The sequence below is a fragment of the Topomyia yanbarensis genome, chromosome 3 (assembly GCF_030247195.1).
Source record: "Topomyia yanbarensis strain Yona2022 chromosome 3, ASM3024719v1, whole genome shotgun sequence".
Classification (NCBI taxonomy): Eukaryota; Metazoa; Arthropoda; class Insecta; order Diptera; family Culicidae; genus Topomyia; species Topomyia yanbarensis.
Window position 1 is genome coordinate 399027416 of NC_080672.1, and position 16951 is coordinate 399044366.

The window sequence follows — 16951 nt, forward strand, 5'->3', positions numbered from 1 at the left end:
CCGATTTGCGCCGAAGGGCATGAGCACAAAGAGTGTGTCTCAGACATCCGAAAATGCATTAATTGTCACAATGCAAATGTGACAAGAAATCCTGAAAATAAAACGCCTGATCATGCTTCTTGGAGTTCTGAGTGACCCTGTATCAAACTCGACTTAGGCAGTCAAGCCGCATCATCGACTACAGTACATATCAATGAATAAAACACGGCGAAGCCCTGAATTTGATTCACTATTGCAGCCTGCCAACAAACGTAATCAGGTCGTCTCCGTCACCGACACCCATACGTCTATCGTCTACCACTTGAAGGACACGCCAACGACCTTTTCTGGTCAGATAACAACGCTCTAAACAAGTCAGACCAACTATATGTCCTTTCGAAGTAGGACATGCAGATGCTGCTCCCGTTGAAACCCCACCCCAATTACAGGCGTTTGCTTCCACCACCACTCAATCTACCTCCGTTCAACCGTCAGAGGGAAACTTGCAGGGACATCTTAAGATCTACTATCAGAACGTGAGAGGGCTACGCACAAAAATTGATGTGCTGTTCGTCACTGCTTCGGATGTTGATGTTATTGTTCTGACCGAAACGTGGCTGAATGATCAAATCAACTCGCTCCAATTATTTGGCCCAAGGTACTCGGTATATCGTAATGATCGCGATACTAATAGTGCAGGGAAGAAACGTGGTGGTGGTGTGCTCATTGCAGTATCCAACCGACTCTCATCCAAACACAAAAATGACACTCACAATCTCGAACACTTTTGGGTTAATATTCTGTGTGGGTTAGAATGACAGGAAAAAATGACCCCTATCGGCCCATGCCTGAGTCGATTCCTAGTCCCACCAGGAGTACTTGCTCCAAATTTGAAGCAAATCGGACAAGTCTAGCTACCGGACCAACGTGTCTGCAGTTTGTATGGGATTTTTCGACAATTTACATGGAGAAAACCCACTAACTCGCACTTTCGCCGCTAGGTGGCACTGTGTGCATCGTTTTATTACTGTAAGTGAAAGTAAGAAAAATAATTTAATTACCTACAACTTTTTCGAAAACTGCTAGTGGATCCGGCTTTGTTAAAAGAAGTTATTAAACTTTTAATGAAGTGATGTCTGAGTCAGTTTTGCATGGGGCCTAGCGGTGCATGGATGTGGATCAGTACTTGATACGCACGAGCTAAACATTTTGTGTAATAATGGTTAGGTTTAGGTCAATAGTATGTTCAGAAGATTTATAGTAGGTAATACGAGTCATGTTTTGGTTAGAAAATTTTAGTTCCACATTTTACCGCATAGAGGGCGCCAACACTAACTTTTCAACGGAAAGAGATAGAGATTAGGTGTCTTCCACAAAGTTGTAGATCAAGATTTTTTAAATAACTCTTCCGAACATCTTGATATTCTATCTCACTTCTATGAAAAGTTTGTGTTGGCGCCCTCTATGCGGTCACAGGTGGAACTAAAATGTTATAACCAAAACATAACTCCTATTATGTTCTACAATTCTTGTGAATATACTATACAGCTAAATCTAACCATTATCTCACAAAAATGTATAGTTGGTGGGAATCGAGTACTGATACACAACCATGCACTGCTAGGCCCCATGCAAAACTGACTCAGACATCACTTCATTAAAAATTTAATAACTTCTTTTAACAAAGCCGGATTCACTAGCAGTCTTCGACAAAGTTGCAGGCAATTAAATTATCTTTTTTATTTTCACTTTCAATAATAATACGACGCATACAGCGCCCCCTAGCGGCGAAAATGCGAGTTAGTGTTTTTTCTCCATGTAAATTGTCGAAAAATCCTATACAAACTACAGGCACGCTGGTCCGGTAGCTAGACTTGTCCGATTTGCTTCAAATTTGGAGCAAGTACTCCTGGTGGGACTAGGAATCGACTCAGGGGTGGGCCGATTGAGTTTTCAAAAATTATTAATTTTTCTGTGCACTCTAGTGTGGGTGTTGTATATATTCCCCCCGATTCCACAAGTGATGTAGAAATTATTCAGAAGCACATAAACTCCGCACTTGACATCGCAACTTCCATTGAACCCAAAACGGCACATCTACTATTGGGTGATTACAACCAACCTGGACTTGTTTGGAAGAGCATCCCTTCCGGGTATGCTTTCCCAGACCCTTCTGAATCAACCTTTTCGAAGGCGAGTACTATCTTCCTGGACGGAATGTCTGTACTGAACATGCGACAAATGTCTACAGTGAATAATAGGCGAAATCGAATCCTGGACCTCCTGTTTATCAATGAACTGCACCGTTTCAGAGGCACTTGAGCCTTTTGTTGCTGTAGACGCACATCATCCCCCACTTCTAGTAACGCTGATTTGTCTGTGCCTGCTTCTCTATGACGAGATGGAGGATGCCAGGGAGTTCAACTTTTCGAAGACTGAATTATCTAGACTTCATAACTCACTACAAACAATCGACTGGGAGACTTTTTTTGAATTTCGCGATCGATGTAGACGTTGCCGTAGAAAAACTTTCAAAAAAACAGCTTTTCAGTATACATGTGCCTGCACCTCATCCACGAACAAAACCAGCATGGTCCAACAACCAGCTACGTAAACTAAAAAGATTTCGAGCAGCTGCGCTTTGACATTATACTACTCGAAAAAACCTCATCACAAAAAGGGAGTTCACTCTAGCCAGTAACAGTTACAAAAAATATAATCGCATTCTCTACTCAAGACACGTAGCACAAGACCTATCCAACCTAAAACGAAATCCAAAACAGTTTTGGTCCTTTGTAAACGGGAAACGTAAAGAAAATGTTCTTCCTTCCAGTAAGTTCCTCGCAAATGAAACGTCTAATACTCCCAGTGGTATCTGCAATTTGTTCGCAAAACAATTCTCAAGTGTGTTTAAAAATGAATCGGCTAACTCAACTCAGGTGGACTGTGACCTTCAAGATGTCCCTCGTGATGTAATCAATTTTGGAAACATTCAATTTACTGACGAAGACATTCTAGCTGCCATAAGCAAGTTAAAGTCCTCTAGATCGGTTGAGTCAGATGGGATTCCTTCCATTATATTAAAATGATGCACAAGCGCATTGTATGCACTTTTACGACTAATCTTCCATCAATCACTGTCGCAATCAGTGTTTCCCGTGTGTTGGAAACAATCAGTAGCTTCCCGTTTTTAAAAAAGGTGATAAACAAAATGTTGCAAACTATCGTGGCATAACCTCGCTCTGCACTGGATCATAGTTGTTTGAGATCCTAGTAGGAAATATGCTCTTTCGTGAGCATACATATCGAAGGACCAACATGGCTTTTTTGCAGGCAGATCAACAACCACCAATCTAGCCCAATTTACATCGTATACTGCATTAAAAACATCAAAGATGGATCACAAGTGGACCCTATATACACTTATCTTAAAGCTGCTTTTGATCGTGTAGACCACTGTCTTCTTCTGGCAAAGATCGAGCGGCTGGGTGCTCCATCAAATTTTACAGGGTGGCTTAAATCATATCTCGTAGATCGTTCTCTGTCTGTGAAATTAGGAAGTAACGTGTCATATAGCGTCATCAACTTGTCGGGTGTACCTCAAGGGAGTAATCTCGGACCGTTGCTTTTTTCCTTATTCTTCAATGAAGTCTGCTATGTTATACATCCAGAGTGCAAACTTATATACGCTGATGATCTCAAACTCTTTCTCATTGTGCGGTCAATAGAGGACTGTATCGAACTTCAGCGACATCTGGATGCTTTCTGTAATTGGTGTAATCGCAACTTGTTGGCTCTCAGTGTGTCCAAATGCTCTACAATATCTTTCACGCGCAAAAAAATCCAATTCTCTGGAGCTACAACATCGCCGGCCAATTGCTAGAGAGAGTGTCAGTTATCAGAGACCTTGGTGTACTCCTGGACTCGCAACTGACATTCAGAAAACATTACTGTCACACGGTGTTCCTAAAACCGTTATTAACTAAAAAAAATTACCATAAATTTGGCATACGGCATTCGACAGATACAGTATCCAAGCATCTTTTCAGTGAATTTCAAAATGATCCATCGAGGGATTCGAGAGATATGGCGATTTGAAGTTTTATGATACGTTTCATAAGGCTACCAGCAAACACCCACGGGTTTGGTCCAATCTCTATGAACAAAAAAATATTTGTCTACTTATTTAGTACATGGCATTCGAAAGATATAGTAATCAAGTATATCCCCTGCAAGTTTGGAAATATTTCATTAACGGAATCGAAAGTTATAACGGTTTGAATGCGGTATGCGGTCATAGATGGGTTTTCTACCAGACTTCAAGCGTGAATCCATGTTTGTCCATTGACTATTTAGATCGTTTATACGTGTCGTGATTTTTAAAGGAAACCCTTGCGATTTAATTACATAAATATAATGTACAAATGGTGTTATTTATATGGTGCACTGAAAAAATATGAAAATAGGGTTGTCTACCAAACGTTAAATATAATGTGTAAATTAAAAAAAAATAGATGAAAGTTGGAATGTTTACTTCAAAAGGCCTTATCTCAATGGTATGTTGACTGATTCTAATTATTTTTTCATTATTGAACAGGTAGACGTTTCATCGTTAATTTTCATCAAGAAGAATATAAAATAGAGTTGGCTACTTCAAACAATAGACAACTCAATTATCCTCAACTATGTGTATTATCACTATTTAGTAAATATCTTTATATTTAAAACGACGACCTATCAATTTCTATTCATTAGTTGAATGCAACGAACGCAAACTACAAATCCAAATTGCCAAATTTATGGTCATTTTTTTTTAGTTAATAACGGTTTTAGGAACACCGTGGTCACTTTATAGCACAGGCAAATAGAAACCTTGGTTTCACAATAAGACTCGCCAACGAGTTCACTGATCCATATTGTCTGCGGGCATTGTATTTTTCACTTAGTCGGGCTGTCCTGAAAACTTCCGCAGCCATTTGGTGCCCTTATACGAGCATTTGGACTAACAGAATTGAAGCAGTACAAGCAAGATTCCTCCGCTTTGCTCTTAGAACATTGCCGGCGTTGGCGTAACCCAACAGAGCTACCGCTATACATTAGGGCATAGCGAAAAAAAATTTTTTTTTGAATTCTTAAAGCCCCCCCCCCCCCTCTCATATTGTGACAAATGTCAAAGTAAGCTCAGATGCCAAGTTTCACATCATTTGGACAATTTTAGACCCCCGCCCACTTCGCTTGAAATTTTTGAAATTGGTAATATGGGACAATATGAAGGAAAAATATATTAAATGCTATAACTTTTGAAGTAGCAATCAGAAAATTAAAATTTATACCTCTTTTTAAAGTAAATAACCTTAGTGTTTGAAGGAAGATTTTCCTGTTTCTAGACGAATAGGGGAAAGTGGGGTACTGGGTCATTTAAGCCTCAAAATTCCCTATTTTAAAAAAAAATTTCTGCTCCGTGATGCAAATCGTACATATTTTGGAGTTTTTCTAATGTAAAAAAATCTCAGAAATCTAACGGAACCTTTTTGACCTTTGTCCGAATACGGAAAGTTGGGGTTATAGGGCCTTTTGTCATTAATATTAAATTTTATCATTTTCTCGTGCATATATCTCTATTATTCTTCAATCAATTCTCATAAAATGTACCTTGTTAAACGTGAAAAATCCTTAGGAACACAATAAGAATAGATTCGTTATCGGTAAAATTCAGAAACATCAAATTATCTTATATTTAGTCTCGATTTCACATTTTAATCATAAAATTGCACATATTAACTCCATTTAACAACAAAATTCTTATTAAATTTACTACTTTTAGTGTAAAATACGCTTGAGGATCGCATGAGAAAAGTTTCCATCCTGGAAAAATAGGGGAAGTTGAGGTATTAGGACATTTAACGAAAAAAATGTGGTTTGTAGAGTTAATGTCCAAAAATTTGATGTTTCTGAATTTTACCGCTAACGAATTTATTTTTGTTGTATTCATAAGAATTTTCCGCGTTCAACAAGCTACATTTCATGAAAATTGATTGAAGAATACTAGAGATATATGCACGAGAAAATTATAAAATTTAATATTAAAGACAAAAGGTCCTATAACCCAAACTTCCCGTATTCGGACAATGGTCAAAAAGGTTCCGTTCGATTTTTGAGATTTGTTCACATTAGAAAAACTCCAAAATATGTATGATTTGCATCACAAATCAGAAAAGTTATGAAAAATAGGGGATTTTGAGGTCAAAATGGCCAAGTACCCCACTTTCCCCTATTTTTCTAGAAAGAGGAATATCTCCCTTCAAAGACTTAGGTCATTTCCTTTAAAAAGAGGTATAAAATGTAATTTTCTGATAGCTACTTCAAAAATTATAGCATTTAGTATATTTTTCCTCTTTACCAATCACAAAAATTTCAAGCGAAGTGGGCGGGGGTCTAAATTTGTCCAAATGATCTGAAATTTGGCAACTAAACTTACTTTGACATTTGTCACAATATGGGAGGGGGGGGGCCTTTGAGAATTAAAAAAAAAGTTTTTTTGCAATGCCCTACTATACATCGATCACTGTCGTCTGCACGATATGGAAACTATGGCAAAAAGGCGAAATACTTCAAAAGCGGTATTTGTTAGGAAAATATTGACTGGCCAAATGGATGCCCCAGATATTCGCTCACGAATCAACATCAATGTACCCCCCCCCCCCAGAAATCTTAGATCACGTAACTTTTTAAGATTCGACTTTCATCGAACCGAGTACGGTCAGAACGAACCCATAAGGACGATATGAAATGTTTTCAATAGTGTGTATGACCATTTCGATTTTTATGTTTCTAGTGATGTTTTCAAGAATAGACTTAGGAGATTGACTTAGCTTATAAGATTATGTTATGTTTCTGTAATGTTATTGTAATGCTGTATGCCTTGTATGTAATTTTGTTATTTGTTATCATTTTTTTATTGTTGATAATTGATTATTGTAATTGTTGAAAAATCGTACGAAAAGATTATGGGTTTTTACGCGTATTCGAGGTTTGCTTCTGAAGTGAACCTTGAATTGGGCTTTTCCCATACTACAACATTAACGTTCATGTAGACCAACACGGGTCAGATGAAAAATGAGAAATAAACAAAACAAAACAAATTACTTTAATTGATAAATCTCCTCTGCTGTGTATAAACAATAAAATTCACATTCTTTTCAAGGTAGTCTCTGAAGCTTACAATAAAAAGTTTTATTGAAAAAAAACTGCTTCAAAAATTATGCTATATTTAAGCCGGCGCTAATCTATTCCGACAATGTGTTAGTGTCGGTTTCTGATGAGGCGAAGCCGAAACGCAACATAGTATGAAATAAGGATTTGTGCCCTCCTGTACAAAGACTGGTTTTTACCAACAAATTTTCACCCTAGTGAGAAATTTTGGTTTTTACCAAATTTTCCTCCTTAGGGTGAAATATAGCATAGTGCTTTCGCATAGGCCTGCTAAGCCAAGACAAGTTTCGGCTTCACTTGTGTCTCATCGGCATAAACAGAACTTCTGCTCGAACGGGACATCACGTTTGATCAGTCGTTTGATTGAAACACATAGTGTGTTTTAGTTTTAAGGGATTTGCGTCAAGCCGGCGCTAATCTATTCCGATAATGTGTTAGTGTCGGTTTCTGATGAGGCGAAGCCGAAACGCAACATAGTATGATGCTTCAAAAATGTTTTTAAATATCGTTTTATATCTCGAAATATTTCATTTATGAAGCCTTCATATTTTCAACAAAATTGTTTAAAATGACATTATCGTCAACTTTGCTGAAGACACCAAGTCTCTTACTATTTTTGAGTTTTTAGATACTTCTCTATTACTTCTAGGAGACTTATTCACCAAAATTATTATATCAAAAGATGCGCTATTTATGTCGGAAAGCTTCGTCAAAGTTGATAGTTTCGAAATTGTCTGATCTTGACTGTTAGAAAGGTTTTTGAACATTTATTCCACTTTAAAAGTGCACTTTGTTTTTGCATTCTTAGACTTCGTTGACGTATTATAAAATAAATTATAAAAGGCATCTGTTAGGCTAATTTTATTTCTGAATATTCATTAATCAAACTTAAATTAATTTACGCATTTTCGAAAAAATCACCGATTTTCATCAACCCATCGACTCCCAAACCAAATTTTTGGCTGCGCCACTGCAATTGCGAAAACAACAATTCCAGTTGATTGGCCTAACGATATTTTCCAATTGTGTGCCGGTTATCCGACGAATAAATCCAGAAAAACGCAACCACATTGCATGTTTGGTATTAATTCAGTGAATATATCAAAAAAGCAAGTCGTTTTTGCTGGTATCCTAGACCGGTTCAAGATACAAGGTGAAAGGAAACAATAACAATAAATGACACCCGCTACTTTCATCGATTCCCATTCGAATGCCACATTCAACACATGGAATCGATTCACGAAACCCGCACACACGTACCTTTGATTTTTCGCGGCGTGGAAGGGGGTGCTGGTGTTGGTGCCGGTGATCTGGAGTTATCCCGTTCTCGCTGGCGGCATCGGGACGCAGAAGACGTACGATCGACAACTTCAGTCTGGAAAGAAAAGCAAACGGGGAAGCGAGTGGTTAGTGAAAGTTGTTGATTGTTTTCCGAAATTATTTTGCTCTGCCTCCTCGGATGAATACGATTCGCGTGCTCTGTTCGACGCACAATAGGTGCAAGGTGTTGTTTGGCATGCGACAACAGGCTTCAATATGTTGTTTGTTTACTGATTTGGCTTTCGTTGATATTGAAGAAGCGTAGCTCGCCCCCCAGGGGGAATGAGGATTATTTACTTCGGGTGTGTGTTTGTTTTCGGTTTCGGGTTGGAGCGTTCAAGAATTGATAACCCTTCAAATATTTATTTTCGAATGTTGACAACCTGCGACTAATTGAGCGTCCACTTGATTTGCGCTAGTGTGAGGAAAAGCTAGGTTTAACATTTGTTTTTTGTTTGTTCTAAGTTGGGTTTTTCTTATATAGCAAAAACAAGCGGTAGATGATTGAATAATTAACAACATAGGGAATCTATTCATTTGCAAAGCTAGTAAAATGCTTATACCAACTCGAACCCTATGAAACCACCAATGGTTTGCTTTGATTTTTCATAACATTTGTTATTTTAATAAACCTTTGACGGACCACCCTAGCTGCAATGAGCAACGGTCAATGAATATGCGCAATACAAGATGATATCTCAATCCAAAGGAGAAATTTTACCAGATTGAAAAATAAATATTTTGATATCGACAATGAATCACTGCAAAAGCATTCTGCTGAGTATACACAAGTTTCGGGTTTGTTATCCCATGATGTTAGATAGCGTGGAGTTTGCGTGGTCGTTCTATTTTATTCTACATCTAGAAAGCGTCCACGCGCTGATTTTTAGCCTAAACAAACGAAACAATTGGAAGTATGATTTAAATTACGTTTCATTACTGTAATTCAGGTTATGGCAAACAAAGGGTTAAATCAGTATCTCAATAATATGGGGTTTGGAAGGAACATCCCATCGCATCTCGTAGAAGACTTCGCAGGTCTCTTTATGAAATTAAAAGCTCAATTGCAGTAATTTTTATGGAACTTAACACCGATATAGTCCCAGTTTTACACCGGACGAAAGAAAACACCAATAAATGTTCTTCGAACCGCCAGCATTGTTCAATAAATGTCAAACCCTAGCCTGTCCTGTCCTTGTCGGGCTTTGATATTGCTTCCATTTGAGCCTCGGGGGAGGACGAGTTGGCGAGAGCCATCGAGAATCAACGAATGAAAGCGACACGAGCAAATTTAATTCACTTTGAGTGCTCTCCATTCTTCGGCGTCGGCATTCGTCTCATTGCTCAGTGATAACGCATTTGGTGGAGACGCCCGCCCGTACAACCGTCGTAACGTAACAGATAGCCAGGTCGGCAAAAGCGTAATGATTGCTATCATTCAATTTATTCGAAATTAATACGATTTATCTGACGGAGCTCGAGGTACCGCATTTTCCGGTATATAGACCAAGCGGCATGGGTGGCTTTGATTTTTCCGTACCGGCCGGTTGCAGCTACCGAGCACTGATGCGAGGAATTAAAATTGGTTTCTTGTGATTTCTGAAAGCTTGTTCGCTTGTTGATTTGATTGGACGGTGAGTTGTTGCGTCAACATTTGATCATGCAAATTTCAACTTGATGTAGGCAAAATAACACTAGCTAATGGCGGATAGAAGGTGGACTAAGGCGGGCGACGAATGACAATTATCGATATTGAATTTTGATTTGAAACAGCAGCGGATCTGTCCAGTACGACATTTTTCAGCTATCTTATCAGTGCGGGACCACTTGTACCGGGCTCTTGTAATTGTCAGCCAACAACATGCTATCGCGAGTCGATCAACGCTTCGTATTGCTGCACTGCATAGAACTAGGACAGTGGTGCCGCTTTCGGCTTTTTCTTGGCTCTGTAAGCCATTCTGAGAAGTTGAAACAACGATTGATTTTTTATATTTTCAGTTTAAATACTATCATGGTGTTTTAGTAAAGAGAGCCATTTGATAAATTCGCCTAATACGACTTGATTAGCCATATTGCTGAGCCGACCCATGTTTGGCCTAATGCTGTTTGACCGATTACGTGCTATGTATGTCAATGCGACTTGCATAAAATTAAATGCAGAAAGAAAATAGATAAAAATAATTGGTTTGATTGGCATTATTAGCCTATGATATTCGAAGAATTGTGCTTTGCCATATCGTCTCATTATTGTGGCAAAGGCGCAGGCATAGCTTATTTGGTAAATCGATTGTCTTGTACGCAGCTCACCTGGGTTTGATTCCCAACCCCGTGCATAGGGTTAGAACTTTTTCAAAGGAGATTTTTCTAACCCGTAAAAAAAGCGAATGGTTCTAAGGTTAAAACCTCTAAAATCGAAACTGAAAAATAAATGGGTGAAAAAGATGGGTTGGTAACAGGCATAGCAAAAAACAGTCAGTTTTGAATTCCCCCTTTAATATTGTGACAAACGTCACAGTAAGCTCAGATGCCGAATTTCACATCATTTGGACCATTTTAGACTCCCGCTCTCTTCGCTTGAAGATTTTGTTGACATTGGTAGAGTAGAATGGGGCCAAATGGGTTTGGGGGTACAATAGGTATAGGGCATTATCTTTGCTATTTTTTTATTCATTTCGTTTATTTGATAGGCACAAATGCGTTTGCTTGGCGGTGCCAAATTCTTTTGTTTTTACATTTTGGATATCTTAAAACTAGGAGGTTACAATGTTGAAATATTTTTTATAAAAGAGAAAAATTTTACAGCTATTTTAAGACCAGAAATAAGATTCTAAATACGAAAGGGGGGCAAAAGATTTTTTTTATGAAAAATTTTAAAACAAGGAATTCAGTTTGATATACAAGAGGGGGAGTAGTTTTTTTGCAAAATATTATACAGTTATCTTAAAACTAACAATATAGCTTAGTACACAAAAGGGGGAACAAATGTTTATGAGAAATTTCACAGATGCCTTAAAACTAGGGATACGTTTCTATTTACAAGATGGAGGACAATAGTTTTAACAAAGAGTAAAAATTACAGCTATCTTAAAACTAGGAATACGGAATACAAATTTGATTTTTTATCGGAAACTTATGCTTGGTCAAGACATTCAGAGGGGGGCTTATTTCCAAAATCGATGTAACAGTAGTTGTATCAAGGACAGGGGAGAGAAGGCGTAGATGGTGACCGGGAGCGAAGAGCAAAACTTGCAACTTTCGGGAAAACGGGAGATCAGTGAAACAAATTAGCGCCTCAGTCTAGTAGGTTGGATTGGCGGATGGTATTCTTCGGACCCGCGGGGAAACCTTCAAAAGTCATCGGACCTCGAGTAGCTCTCGCTTGAGTTTCCTTAGTGGTAAGGGCGACGGCGGTTACATAGTGGCACTCTGAAGCTGATCGGTTCCACAAGGCAGCAGGCAACTTCAAAAAACGAGAAATAAAAGAGAGGGGCTAAATTGGGATATTTATCGTTTTTATGAAAGTATCAATAAGGGACATATAGGGGATCGCGATTTGCCAGCATATCTCGAACTGGGACTTTGTGTGGTCTAAAGGGCGAACACGAAATTATTGCGACACCGAAAATGCCATGCCAATTTTCTTATAATGTTTAAAATCAAACCAAAATTTTAGGGTAGTTTTATACATATATTTACTTCAAAAATCAAAAGAAAAGTTAATAGATGGAGCCTTGAGTGTAAAATTGAACGCATTTTCGCTTGATGCCCTCCATCAAAGTCTTTACAGTGTCATCCGGTACCAGTTTCTCAGTTTTTTTCCATTTTCTTAACATGTACTTCTCGTCTTTGACTGTCTTCTTTCTCTTCCGAAGTTCCCGCTTCATCATTGCCCAGTACTGCTCCACCGGGTGCAGCTCCGGACAGTTTAACGGATTCATCTCCTTTGGAACAAAATGGACAGAATTGGCCTCATTCCACTCCAGGACACTTTTAGAATAGTGGCATGATGCCAAATCTGGCCAAAAGGCCACTCAGATTTGTAGATCTCGCCATTTACTCTACCCTTTGTCACGAAAGGCTCACTCCTCAGTCTGCAAGAGCAGATGGCCTGCCAAATGAGATATTTGGAGGCGAACTTCGACATTTTCTTCTTCTTAAATTTGTCGTCCACATAGAACTTGCTCTTGCCGGTGAAAAACTCTAACCCCGGAATTTGCTTAAAATCGGCTTTTATATACGTTTCGTCGTCCATCACACAGCAGCCATATTTTGTCAGCATTTTCTCGTAGAGCTTCCGTGCCCGAGTTTTAGCCGTCGATTGTTGCCGCTCATCGCGGTTTGGGAAGTTCTGTTCCTTGTATGGATGTAGTCCAGCACTCTTCTTTGCGTTCTGGACGTAGCTCTGCGAGATGCCGATCTTTTTAGCCAAATCACGGCTTGAGACGTTGGGATTTGATTTAATCATCCGCTTCACCTTTCCCTCCGTCTTTTTGTTCTCCGGTCCTTTGCCGTGGATCCAACGTCAACCGCTCCTGGAACCGCTTCAACACTCTGGAGACGGTTGAACGGTGAATGTTCAACATTTTTCCCAACTGCCGGTACGACAGGTCAGGAAATTCCAGGGTTTGGAAAGAATTTGTTCTCTTGACTCGCGTTGGTTCACCTCCATTTTCGTTGAATCGAAAAACACGACTTCGAGTTTAACAGCATGTAAACAATACACATCAATGAGAAAGTGTGCAAAATTTGGTTGATTTTTACCCAATGGTAAAACCACCCACATCCATCCCGCTGAACAAAGGCTTCGTTGATATCTTTGGGATATTGGAACGTAGCCATCGTCCAAGTTCACCATTGCTCCACGAGGTTTGCCAACTGTTGAGTGTCCTCTGACGACAAATACTAAAAAAAATCGTGAAGCTGGTTGGTCTTTCGTATATGTCACCATCTATTGCGCCCACCTTTGCTAATGAGTCGGCCTTTTCATTGCCCGGGATAGAGCAATGAGAGGGAACCCAAACAAAGGTAATCTGATAAGATTTTTCAGATAGCGTACACAAGGGCTCCCATATCTTCCCCAGGAAATATGGGAATTGCTTTTCGGGCTTCATCGCACGAAGAGCCTCGATAGAGCTGAGGTTGTCCGAAATGATGAAGTAGTGATCTGTGGGCAGAGTGTCGATGATCCCAAGGGTGTACCGAATTGCAGCTAACTCTGCGACGTAAACTGAAGCGGGATCATTGAGCTTGAATGAAGCGGTGATAGTATTATTGAAGATACCGAAGCCAGTGGACCCATCGAGATTTGATCCGTCAGTGTAGAACATTTTGTCACAGTCGAATTCTCGGAATTTTTTATAAAATATATTGGGGATCACTTGCGGGCGTACATGGTCCGGGGATTCCACGAATCTCTTCCTTCATGGATGTGTTGAAGAATACAGTAGAATCAAAAGTATCTATATGGGAGTATATGAAGAAGGATTACTGTTCTGTGCCATGTAGTCGAAGTACAAGGACATAAATGGGGGATGAGAGTTCCCAGAATCGATTTTTTAGCGGAAGAACGCCCGCCAGCACTTCGAGACTCATCGTATGGGTCGAGTGCATGCAACCCAAGGCAATGCGCAAGCAACGATACTGTATTCTCTCCAGTTTGATGAAGTGTATGTTCGCAGCGGAGCGGAAACAGAAACACCCGTACTCCATCGCCGACAATATCGTTGTTTGGTATAACCTAATCAGGTCTCCTGGGTGGGCACCCCACAATGTTCCAGTTATTGTCCGGAGAAAATTGATCCTTTGTTGGCATTTCTGTTTCAGATACCTAATGTGTCATCCCCAGGTATCTTTAGAGTCCAACCAGATCCCGAGATATTTAAATGTAAAGACCTGATTGATTGTTACACCCATTAATAGAAGCTGGAGTTGCGCCGGCTCACGCTTTCTAGAAAAAACAACCAACTCAGTTTTCTCCGTGGAGAACTCGATACCCAGCTCAAGAGCCCAGACAAATTGTCCAAGGTATCTTGCAGTGGTACTTTAGGACCTGTAATAGAGACCACACCGTCATCTGCAAGCTGCCTTAGCGTGCAGGAATTGACAAAACATTCGTCAATGTCATTCACGTAAAAATTGTAGTGGAGAGGGCTTAGATATGAGCCCTGGGAAGGCCTATGTAACTAAATCGTGATGTCGATAAGTCGCCATGCGAGAAATGCATTTGTTTTTCAGACAACAGGTTTAGCAAAAAGTTATTTAAAATTGGTGAAAGACCATGCTGGTGCAACTTCTCATAAAGAATGTTGATAGAAACTGAATCGAAAGCCCCCTGAATATCCAAGAATACTGATGCCATCTGCTCTTTGTTAGCATATGCCATTTGAATTTCTGTTGAGAGCAACGCAACGCAATCGTTCGTCCCTTTGCCTTTGCGGAAGCCAAATTGTGTATCTGACAGTAAGCCATTTATTTCGACCCAATTATCGAGGCGAAACAAGATCATTTTTTCGAATAACTTCCGGATACAGGACAGCATTGCAATCGGACGATACGAATTGTGGTCGGAGGTTGGTTTTCCTGGTTTTTGGATGGCGATGACCCTCACCTGTCTCCAGTCATGTGGGACAATGTTACCCTCAAGAAACCTATTAAATAAATTCAATAAGCGTCTTTTGGCAGAGTCTGGCAGATTCTTCAACAAGTTGAATTTGATTCTATAAGGCCCCGGGGCTTTATTGTTACATGATAAGAGAGCAAGTGAGAACTCCACCATCGTAAACGGTGTTTCGTTCGCGGTATTGTAAGGCGACGCGGCGCGGTAGATTTTCTGTGCCGGGGCGGAATCCGGACAAACTTTCTTGGCGAAATCGAATATCCAACGGTTTGAATATTCAACGCTCTCGTTATTACTGTTTCGGTTTCGCATGCGTCGGGCCGTGCCCCAAAGAGTGCTCATCGATGTTTCTCTTGTTAGTCCGTCGACAAATCGGCGCCAGTAACTGCGTTTCTTAGCTTTCATTAAATTTTTCATTCGCTTTTCTAATATCGCGTACACTCGATAACTAGCAACTAACCCGTCGTTCCGGAAGGTTTTATACGCGGCAGCTTTCTCAGCGTACACGTCTGAGCACTCTTTGTCCCGTCACGGGTTTCGTCTGAGTTTGAATCGCGGTATCGAGAATCGAGTTGGACAAAAACTTATATTCTTCCTCCGGGGGAAGTACCTGTGTTGAATCGATAGTTTTGTATATCTCAGCAGCGTAGCTCTTCCAATCAATGTTTCGTGTGAGGTCATAGGGAACATTGATTGGTGTCGATGGTCTTGAACCAGTGGTGATTGCAATTACAATTGGTAAGTGGTCACTACCGTGGGGATCAGATATTACCCTACACTTGCAATCTAACCGTAGTGATGTCGAGCATAAAGATATGTCCAGTGCACTTGCTTGCGCAGGTGGTCTAGGAATCCGTGTCATTTCCCCTGTGTTCAGAATTGTCATATTGAAGTTGTCACAAAGGTCTTGAATTGTCGAAGATCGATTATCGTGGTACAGACAGCCCCACCCCGTACCGTGAGAGTTAAAGTCTCCAAGAAGCAGGCGGGGCGAGGGAAGGTGTTCAATCACGTTGGAGAATCTTCGATATCCCATCATGGCCCTAGGAGGAATGTAAATAGAAGCAATGCAAAGATCTTTGCCTTTGATTGTTGTTTGACAAGCGACAATGCCTGGCGTCGAAGGGAGGTTGATTCGATTGAAGGAGTAGCACTTTTTGATCCCTAAAAGTACCCCTCCATATGAGTCTTCTCGATCCAAGCGGATAATGTTAAAATCGTGGAAGTTGAGGTTTATATTAGAAGTTAGCCATGTTTCACATAGGGAAAATGCATCACAATGATTGTAATTTAGCAAGTGTTTTAATGAATCAATTTTGGGGATAATACTTCTGCAGTTCCACTGTAAAACAGTGATCAGATCCGTGATTCCGTCTAATAAGTTAGCCATCGAAGGATACGATCGCTGTAAGGAGGGGCCATTGTTCAGTCAACTGTTTTAAAAATGTTCTTACTGTTGGTAGAATAGCAACCAGCAAGCTTTTCAGAGGATCGGTAATGTTGAAAGCTGTGAATATCCAGTCCACAATGTCAGAAAATTTAAGGAATCCCGTTTTAGGTTGAGTTTCTGACTGTTAAATTGGAGCACTTGGGATTTTTGGTGCCCCGGGGAGTGCTGGGAACTCCTGGTTGTATCTCAATTTCCCAAAACCAGGAGGTATTATCTTCGGATTTGAACCAGCACTTCCAGTTGATGAATTATTTTTATTCTGTACCCTTGTTTGGGACAACCTAGGACCCTTACGAGGAAGTTCAGGTGAGTTTTGATTAGGTCTTTTCCTAGAGTTTCCAAGCGGAGCCAAAGAATGCCCCTCCCAAGGGTCG

At 40.0% G+C, this 16951-nt stretch overlaps 1 protein-coding gene across 1 annotated transcript in view; it reads right to left on the reverse strand.

Moving 5' to 3' along the window:
• The window catches only part of LOC131693922 (uncharacterized), a 489601-nt gene that overhangs the window by 258376 nt on the left and 214274 nt on the right, over positions 1 to 16951 (reverse strand). The window contains exon 3 of the mRNA XM_058982194.1: positions 8452 to 8566. The gene's annotated coding sequence lies outside the window, so the exon portion shown is untranslated. The remainder of the gene's footprint in view (positions 1 to 8451; positions 8567 to 16951) is intronic.